Genomic DNA, 10,727 nt, shown 5'->3' with positions numbered 1-10,727 from the left:
TGACCATTGTTGCAAAGATATTTTATGGCTGGTTGATAAGATGGAAAGTTGGTTTATTAAATCATCAGTCAGTTGATTGAATCTCTGGCTGATTATATCTACAATCAATTAAGGCACGCCTTCCAACACTGAGATAATCTAATCAATTGAAGGCTTTTAAGGGAAAAAGAAACTCTTTCACTTTTTCTTCAGCTAGCAAATCTCTCTTCTGGAATTCATCCAGACACTTCATTGGTACTGCCAGCTTCATAGCCTGCCCTATGGATTTTGGACTCTTCCATTCCCACAGTTGCATCAGACACCTTTATAAATCTCATATTTACAGATATCTCCTGTTGATTCTGTTTCTCTAGAGAACCCTGACTAATAAAGCTTGGTAGTGGGAGTCGTTCTTGAGATACAGAATCTTAAAAACGGGTTTTTACCATTGGTTTTCCACTTGGTTAGACTCAGAGGCATTACTAATTCTATTCCCAATAATCAAGATGGCAATTACAGTCCATGGAGTGAGTTGTCAAGAGAGATACTCAACATATTAGCATTAAATTCTGCTAATTTTGTGCTTATATGAGGTAAGAGTCTGGGTGAGAGTGTTTTTGACACCTTTATGGAGTTCTGTGGAATTAAGTGGTATAATGATGTTCGCTGGTTGTTGTTAGATATTCTGTTTATGGTGATCAAGGAAAGGGATGAGCTGAAGGCCTCAATTTGCACCTTAAGTGCCATATGAATGATATGAAAGTTTCCATCTGTGCCCTGAAAGAAAATCTTATTTCCTGTAGTTGCAGACTTGAGATCTCTGAAAACCAGACACAGAGCTTCATTGTGTGAGTAGCAGATTTACAACATAAACTAAAATTTCAACCTTGCAGGTGTCTGCTGTTAAAGTAAGGGCTTTGATTGGAAAAAAATGGGATCCTGAAATGTGGGATGGTGATATATGGCTTTATAGTGATGGCAACTGGGAGACAGGATCCCTAGAATCTGCTGAGACTTTGCTAGATAGAACTGTAATGGGCTGCCCTGAGGAAAGACCTTCCCAACCTCTAGCCTGCCTTGAGAAAACAGCTTTCCAGCCTCCAGCCTGCCCAGAGGAGTCTGCCAATCTAACCTCCACCTAATGAGATTAGCACTGAGATTAACCCTTCAGTTCCTGCTAACTCTCCCTTGGGGAAACAACCCTCAGTTTTCTGTCTGGAGTGACTAATCCTGTCTCACCAGATGAAACCACAAAAAGAATGCCCTGAGGTAGGTAATTGGCTTGAAAGACACTTCTATTTCTTTTCATGACCAGCCCCCACCACCCCTCTTTTCTTCAAGACCTATAATTAAAGTCCTAGCAGGCCCCAAAAGGTGAGGTACATAGTGTGACCCATGTGGCGTTTCACTATAAACCAAAAGAACTGCATGAGTTTTCCAATCTATACAGACAAAAATCAGGGGAATATGTGTGGGAATGGATATTAAGGGTGTGTTATTAATAGTGGAAAGATATAAAGTTGGATCAAGCTGAATTTATTGATATAGGCCCACTAAGCAGGGAATCTGCAGTCAAGGCTGTAGTTCAAGGAGTTAGGTAGGGGATTAACAATTTGTTTGGATGCCTGGCTGAAACATGGATAAAAAGGTGGCTGATATTACCTGAGGTCAAAATGGTGGAACTGCCCTGGTATAATGTAGATGAGGGAATCCAGAGGCTTAGAGAGACTGGAATATTTAAAGTTGATTTATCATGGAAGACCTGCTCACACACCCCAGGACACATCTTTCATTAGAAACTTGAAAAATAAATTCATGAGACTAGCTCCATCATGCCTGAAGAGCTCTGTAGTCACCCTTCTCTGTAGGTCAGATATTGCTGTGGGAACTGCTGTCACTAAGCTGGAATCCTTAAACACAATGGGGCTGATCAGATTCCTGAGTTAGAAGAAGCTATGTGATGACAGTTAATCACCACAGACAGGGTGAGCATAGCCAGTATAATGGACAGCAGACTCAAAGCAGCAGTCAAAATAATCTGACTTGCAAAGACTTGTGGCAAGTAGATCATGGGGTACCTAGAAGTAGAATAGATGGACAGTCTACTAAATTCTTGTTTGAGCTGTATAAACAGAAGAAATCTAGGTCAAGTGAAAAGTCCAACTTGAATTATAAAAACAGAGAGTCACATGCCCTTAATCAATATCCAAACTTGAGAAGGTTTGCAGACCCATAGCCCCTTGAATGGAAGGACAGCTGGGTGCCCTTGGGGAGGACCCTTTTACACTGTCCAAAATTTACACAGTTAAAAGGAGACCTATCACCTTTTACCAGGGTGACTGTACAGTGGAGAAAAGGAAATGATAAGATATTCCTGGGATTATTAGACACTGGCTCAGAAGTGACACTAATTTCAGGAGACCCAAAATGTTACTCTGGTCTACCAGTCAGAGTAAGGGCTTATGGGGGTCAGGTGATTGATGGGGTTTTAGCTAACTTTCATCTTACAGTGGGTCCAGTGGGTCGCTGGACCCATTCTGTGGTCATTTCCCCAGTTCCAGAATGCATAATTGGAATCAACATACTCAACAATTGGCAGAATCCCCACACTAGTTCTCTTACTCATGAAATGAGAGCTATTATGGTAGGAAAGGCCAAGTAGATGCCACTAGAACTGCCTCTACCTAGCAAGATAGTGAATCAGAAGCAATATCATATTCCTGGAAGAATTGCTGAGATTAGTTCCACTTTTAAGGACTTGAAGGATTCAGGGGTGGTGATTCCCACCACACCCCCATTAAACTCTCTATTTGGTCTATGCATAAAGTAGATGGGTCTTGGAGGATGACAGTGGATTATTGTAAACTTAACCAGGTGGTGACTCCAATTGCAACTGCTATTCTCGATGTGGTATCATTGCTTGAGCAAATCAACACATTGTCTGGTACCTGGTGTGCAGCTATTGATCTGGCAACTGCTTTTTTCTCAATAGTTGACAGTAAGGACCACCAGAAACGGCTTACATTCAGCTGGCAAGGCCAGCAGTATACCTTCACTGTCCTGCCTCAAGGGTATATTAAGTCTCTAGTGCTATGTCACAATCTTATCTGTGAGAATTTGATCATTTCTCCCTCCCATAAGACATCACACTGGTTCATTATATTGATGATATCATGCTGATTGGACCTAGTGAGCAAGAAGTCGCAACTACTTTAGACTTACTGGTAATGCATTTGCATGTCACGGATGGGAGATAAATCCAACAAAAATACAGGGGCCTTCCACCTCAATGAAATTTCTAGGAGTCCAGTGGGGTGGGGCATGTCAAAATATCCCTTCTAAGGTGAAGGATAAGCTGTTGTGTCTGGCCCTTCCTATGACCAAAAAAGAGGCACAATGCCTAGTTGGCCTCTTTGGATTTTGGAGACAACATACTTCTCATTTGGGAGTGCTACGCTGGCTCGTTTACTGAGTGACCAGAAAAGCTGCTAGTTTTGAGTGGGACCAGATAAGAAAAAGCTCTGTGACACGTCCAGGCTGCTGTGCAAGCTGCTCTGCCAATTGGGCCATATGATCCAATGGTGCTGGAAGTGTCAGTGGAAAATAGGGATGCTGTTTGGAGCCTTTGGCAGGCCCCTATAGGAGAATCACAATGAAGACCCTTAGGATTTTAGAGCAAAGTCTTACTGTCCACTGCAGATAACTACTTTCATTTTGTGAAGCAGTTTCCCATGTGCTACTGTGCCTTAGTAGAGATTGATCACTTAACCATGGTCCACCATGTTACCATGAGACCTGAATTGCCTTTCATGAACTGAGTGTTATCTGACCCACCAAGTCATAAACTTTGGTGTGCGCAGCAGCACTCCATCATAAAATGGAAATGTTATATTAGATATAGGGCTTGAGCAGGTCCTGAAGGCATAAGGAAGTTACATGAAGGAGCCCAATGCCCATGGCTCCCACTCCTGCTGCATCGACTTCTCTTTCCCAGACAATAGGTATGGCCTCTTGGGGAACTCCTTACATTAAGTTGACATAGGAATAGAAAACTCGGGCCTGGTTTACAGATAGTTCTGCATGATATGCAGGGACTACCCAGAAGTGGACAGCTGCAGCACTACAACCCCTTTCTGGGATGTCCTTAAAGGTGAGTGGAAATCCTCCCAGTGGGTGGAACTTTGAGCAGTGTGCCTGGTTGTTCATTTTGGTTGGAAAGAGAACAGGCCAGAGGGGTATTTGCATACTGACTCATGGGTTGTTGCTAATAGTTTGGCTGGATGGTCAAGGACTTGGAAACAGCATGATTGGAAAATTGGTGACAAAGAGGTCTGGGGAAGAGGTATGTGGATAGACTTTTCTGAGTGGACAAAGAACATGAACATATCAACAGTGTACACCACCCGCAATTAGTGTGGTACACCTGTTACTGTTAATGAAAGAATATTGAGGTATTATGATTAACTGTAGACTGTAGCTTGCAATAGGTAATTTTTGCCCATGTTGAGAAGTTTTTAATATTTGATTCAATCTCTTTCTTATTATTGATATGCTAATCTTTTCTATTTCTTCTTGAGTCAATTTAGGTACTTATGTTTCTAGGAATTTGTCCATTTCATCTAGGTTTTCTAATTTGTTAGTGAACAACTGTTCATAGTACTCTGTTAGGATTCTTTTATTGCTGTAAGGTTGGTAATAATGTCCCCTCTTTCATTTCTGATTTTGGTTGAGTCTCCTTTTTACCTTTTCCATCTAGCTAAAAGTTTGTCAATTCTATTAATCTTTTCAAAGGATCCAGTTTTGGTTTCATTGATCATACTGTTTTTCTCTTCTCTACTCCATATTTCTTTTTCTAACCTTAGTTTTTCCTTCTTCTCATTCTGGGTTTTGCTTCTTCCTCTTTTTCTAGCTTACTGATTTGAGATCCTTCTTCTTTTTAAATGTTACTGTTTACAGCTACAAATTTCCCTCTCAGCAATGTTTTTCCTGCATCCCATAAATGTTTTTTTTTCATTTGTCTCAAGATATTTCCTAATTTCTCTTGTGATTTCTTCTTTGACCCATTGATTGGTCAAGAGCGTATTGTTTAATTTCTATATATTTGTGAATTTTCTAGTTCTTCATCTGTAATTGATAACTACCTTAATTCTACTGTGGTCAGAGAAGATACTTTCCATGATTTTTATCTTTTTAAATTTATTGAGACTTGAATGCAATTTTACATATGCTCTATCTTAGAGAATGATCCAAGCATACTTAAGAAGAATGTTTATTCTGCTGTTTTTGGTGAAGCATATGTCTGTTAGGCCTAGTTGGTTTATAGTGTTGTTCAAGTCCTTTATTTCCTTATTAACTTTTTATCTAGATGTTTTATCCATTATTGAAAATGATGTATTGAAGTCTTCTACTATTAGAGTGGAACAACCTATTTCTTCCTTCAACCCTTTCACTACTTAATATATTTTGGGACTGTGTTGTTAGGTGTCATGTTTGGATTTTTTTTTTAATTGAATCCACTAATTTTATTTAAAGGATAAATTACAAATTAAGGCATTCCCATATTGAAGAGTTCCTCACACGTAATTTCTCTGGCTTATCAGAGTGGTAGATAAAGGATTTCCACTTCCATTAAATTTGTATTATGAGTTCTTGCATATGGTATCTCATCAGACCAACTACTAAATTATTTGCTACAAAGATGACATTCATACAGATTCTTTCCTGTATAAATTTCTTTATATTAATTGAAATAGTACTGATGACTAAAGGCACTAGCATATTGAGCAAAAACATAGTGTTTCTTCAGTATAGGAGTTCTCTGGTGTGTTTAAAGGTTGAAGCTATGACTGAAATCTCTTCCATATTCCAGAGGTCAGAATTTTGATTGAAGGCTTCCTGGCACTGATAACACTGATAGGTTTCCTCTCAAGTTTGAATAATTTAATTTTGTCTAAGGATAAAAAATTAAGGTGTTCTCATATAATGACACTCTTATGGCTTCTGTGTACCGTGCTTTCTCTCATGTTGCCTGAGGGCAGAACTATGAGTGAAAGCTTTCTCACACAGATGACATTCATGGGTTTCTCTCCAGTGTGAGTTCTCTTATGTCTTCTGAAGGCAGAACAATCAATGAAGGCTTTCTCACATGTATGGCATTCATAGGGTTTCTCTCCAGTGTGAGTTTTCTCATGTTGTAAGGTCAATAAATCTAATGAATGCTTTCCCACGTAGAAGGCATTCATATGGTTTATCTCCCGTTTGAGTTCCATTGTATCGTCTGTGATCAGAGCTTTTAACAAAGGCTTTAACACTTTCATGGCATTCATATGATTTCCTTCTATTGTGAATCTGCTTATGTTGATTAAAAAATGACTGGTCACTGAAGACTTTTCCAAGTGATTTGCTTAAATATGGTTTCTTTCTCATAGAAATTAATGCATGTGGAGCCCCTGTGGAACTAAGAGTGGAATCTTCTTGCAAATAATCACATTTAAAAGAATGTAATTCCTTTATTTCCTCAATGACATGACATCAGATTTTCTTTCCTGTTGGTAAGTTGCATGAATATCTTTTCTTGCTTTTTACAGGCAATTTTCCTGCCTCTAATTGTTGGACTCTGGATTTGGAAAAATTCCATTCTTTCTCTCCACAATTCCTCTCACTGTGCCAACTGGGAAAGCATGCCTGATTTGCAGACCTGACATCCCACTGAAACCAGATGATTGATATTCTCCAGCATCACTTCTCTGAACAACTTTCTGTGAGATGTGTCTAGCTATGCCCACTCTTCCTGGGCAAAGGTCATTAGCTCCCATGATTTCATTGTCTATAGCTCAGCTGATGACTGTCTTCTCTGGATTTTCACTCATCACCAGATAAACAGTAGGTGAACAAGGCAGGTTCTGCAGGTGGGTACTGCCAGAGCACTCCCCTTGCCACTAGGAAAGGCGGAGTGGGTTCACGGGGGCACAGGTGGCAGCCACGATGATTCTGGAAGGCCCGGGGTGCCCCAGGTCTGGCCAGCAACCAGCCTCGGCCCACCAAGGGACAGCTGGCAGGAAAGGCAGACTCAGGAGAGCAATAGTTGCGGTCGCCATCTTACCTGTATCCCAGCTGCCTTGCGCCCCCAGGCTGCTGCTCCATTTGTGGTCTCCCTTGCTTGCATCTTAACTTAAACAAATCAACTGTATAAAGACATTTTAAAAAATAATTTGAATATTAAGATATTTATTAATTTTGTTACGTGGGATTATATGGTGGTTACTTATTTTTAAAGAAATTATTTACCTCTTTTAAGATAAAAACCAAGAAATTTATAGACAAAGTACTAGGAGATGTGGGATTTCCATTTAAATACTCCAGTATGAAGGGGTGCGAATGTTGATAAATGTTGGAACTGGTTAATAAGTATATAGTGGTTTAACCTATTTTTTCTATTTTTTGTGTAAAGTTTGAAAATTTCTATAATTGAAAGTGAAAAGAAAAAATGATCCACTTAAAAAGCACCACAAAAAGATCACTGTAAGAGAAGTCAAATTCAAAAAATATATTCAACAGTGAATAGATTTCCATATAAAATATAATTTCTAAGTCATATAATTAGGAACATCTTTAAAATAACATCATAATATTCACTAGCAACAAGTTGAGGACTGAATCTCTTTTATTCTTGTAAAAATAAAGCAACTCTTACTCCCATTGACATCAGAACATTCCTTTTAATTTGTCATGCACTTTTAACCTATTACTCCCAACATATTCATAACAAGTCGCATAATGTTAAAACATATTTATTACAGATATTTCACTCGTGGCATGCTTTCAAAAACCAGAAAATGCCAGATTTAAACCAGGACAATTTTGAAAAATGGCTGTGACAAATTAGTAGTTCTTATAATGACATATCTCTTATGTGGATGTCAGCTTCTGGGGAAAAGATCTTACATGAAGGACATAAGAAGCCTCAATGATCTTTCACAAATTTTCACAACCTAGCAAGTTGATATGACTGCTTCCATATTGCTAAGGCTAATAATGCAATGTTCTTTCCCTCTCTTTCTGTCTCTCTCCTTAGATATATAGGCTTAATTTTCAAAAGGCTTTAAAGGTCTATTTACCTATGGGCCCTATCATAATAACCTTCAAATATAGTAACTTTAATTTGGGAAGCTTTTAATGGCAATTTCCAGAAAGGAATTAGGGTGAATCTACATGCAGCTTCAAATTGGCCTATATAACTGAAGGGGTCATTATGAAAGAATGGTCATTGTAAAAGAATGGTCAGTTTGAAAAGAATGACTCGACAGTGTTTTTGTTTTATTTTGATAAATTTGTGAAAAGTGAAGCCTCAGAATTAACTGATCATACTGATTTGATTGTTCACTTATTAATACATCAATCCCAGAGTGAAACTTTTCCAATTTTAGAGGAGTGCTACATTTTAAGTCAGAGGAAATATTTTCATGCAATGTAGGGGTCATATTTATTACTATAGGGCAGCAGCTACTGCTAAGATGACTTGACAACTTTATAGTTCAAAGTTGCAAATCTTTTTATGTAAAATAAATGCAGTATGTGTTGGCTCCCTTTTACCTGTCATCTTAGTTTGCCAGGCTGCTATGACAGATATCACACATTGGCCTGGCTTAAACAATGAGAATGTATTGGTAGTGGTTACAGAAGCCAGAAGTCCCAAATCAAGGTTTTGGCAAGGCCTTGGTTTCTCTAGGAGTCAGTAGGATTCTGGTGGTGGCAGTTGTCCATCACATCGCAATGTTCTTGGTTTCCTCCTGTGTGGTTTCTTCTGACTCACTCTGTCCAGATTTCTTTTGTTTATAAAGGACTCCAGTGATGTGGATTAAGGCCCATCCTGATTGAGTTGGGCCATACCTAAAGAGGTCTTAGAAGATTATATTCTCAAATGAGTCCACACCTTAACTGATAATAAATCTTTAAGTCCTATTTTCAAATGAGTTCATACCCACATGGGTGCAGATTAAGATTATGTCTTTTTCCACAACAAAACTACTAGAGCTAATAAATGAGTACAGCAAAGTAGCAGGTTACAAGATCAACATTCAAAAATCTGTAGCATTTCTATACACTAGTAATGAACAAGCTGAGGGGGAAATCAAGAAACGAATCCCATTTACAATTGCAACTAAAAGAATAAAATACCTAGGAATAAATTTAACTAAAGAGACAAAAAACCTATATAAAGAAAACTACAAAAAACTGTTAAAAGAAATCATAGAAGACCTAAATAGATGGAAGAGTATACCGTGTTCATGCATTGGAAGACTAAATATAGTTAAGATGTCAATCTACCTAAATTGATTTACAGATTCAATGCAATACCAATCAAAATCCCAACAACTTATTTTTCAGAAATAGAAAAACCAATAAGCAAATTTATCTGGAAGGGCAGGGTGCCCCGAATTGCTAAAAACATCTTGAGGAAAAAAAACGAAGCTGGAGGTCTCGCGCTGCCTGACTTTAAGGCATATTATGAAGCCACAGTGGTCAAAACAGCATGATATTGGCATAAAGATAGATATATCGACCAATGGAATCGAATAGAGTGCTCAGATATAGACCTTCTCATCTATGGACATTTGATCTTTGATAAGGCAGTCAAGCCAACTCACCTGGGACAGAGCAGTCTCTTCAATAAATGGTGCCTAGAGAACTGGATATCCATATGCAAAAGAATGAAAGAAGACCCATATCTCACACCCTATACAAAAGTTAACTCAAAATGGATCAAAGATCTAAACATTAGGTCTAAGACCATAAAACAGTTAGAGGAAAACGTAGGGAGATATCTTATGAAACTTACAATTGGAGGCGGTTTTATGGACCTTAAACCTAAAGCAAGAGCACTGAAGAAGGAAATAAATAAATGGGAGCTCCTCAAAATTTAACACTTTTGTGCATCAAAGAACTTCATCAAGAAAGTAGAAAGACAGCCTACACAATGGGAGACAATATCTGGAAATGACATATCAGATAAAGGTCTAGTATCCAGAATTTATAAAGAGATTGTTCAACTCAACAACAACAAAAAGACAGCCAACCCAATTACAAAATGGGAAAAAGACTTGAACAGACACCTATCAGAAGAGGAAATACAAATGGCCAAAAGGCACATGAAGAGATGCTCAATGTCCCTGACCATTAGAGAAATGCAAATCAAAACCACAATGAGAAATCATCTCACACCCACCAGAATGGCCATTATCAACAAAACAGAAAATGACAAGTGCTGGAGAGGATGCGGAGAAAGAGGCACACTTATCCACTGTTGGTGGGAATGTCAAATGGTGCAACCACTGTGGAAGGCAGTTTGGCGGTTCCTCAAAAAGCTGAATATAGAATTGCCATATGACCCAGCAATACCATTGCTGGGTATCTACTCAAAGGACTTAAGGGCAAAGACACAAACGGACATTTGCACACCGATGTTTATAGCAGTGTTATTTACAATTGAAAAGAGATGGAAACAGCCAAAATGTCCATCAACAGACGAGTGGCTAAACAAACTGTGGTATATACATTCGATGGAATATTATGCAGCTTTAAGACAGGATAAACTTATGAAGCATGTAATAACATGGATGGACCTAGAGAACATTATGCTGAGTGAGTCTAGCCAAAAACTAAAGGACAAATACTGTATGGTCCCACTGATGTGAACCGACATTCGAGAATAAACTTGGAATATGTCATTGGTAACAGAGTTCAGCAGG

Source organism: Tamandua tetradactyla, chromosome 5, assembly GCF_023851605.1.
Source record: "Tamandua tetradactyla isolate mTamTet1 chromosome 5, mTamTet1.pri, whole genome shotgun sequence".
NCBI classification, from domain to species: Eukaryota; Metazoa; Chordata; class Mammalia; order Pilosa; family Myrmecophagidae; genus Tamandua; species Tamandua tetradactyla.
The sequence above is the reverse complement of the archived record's forward strand: the minus strand, read 5'-3'. Positions refer to the sequence as shown.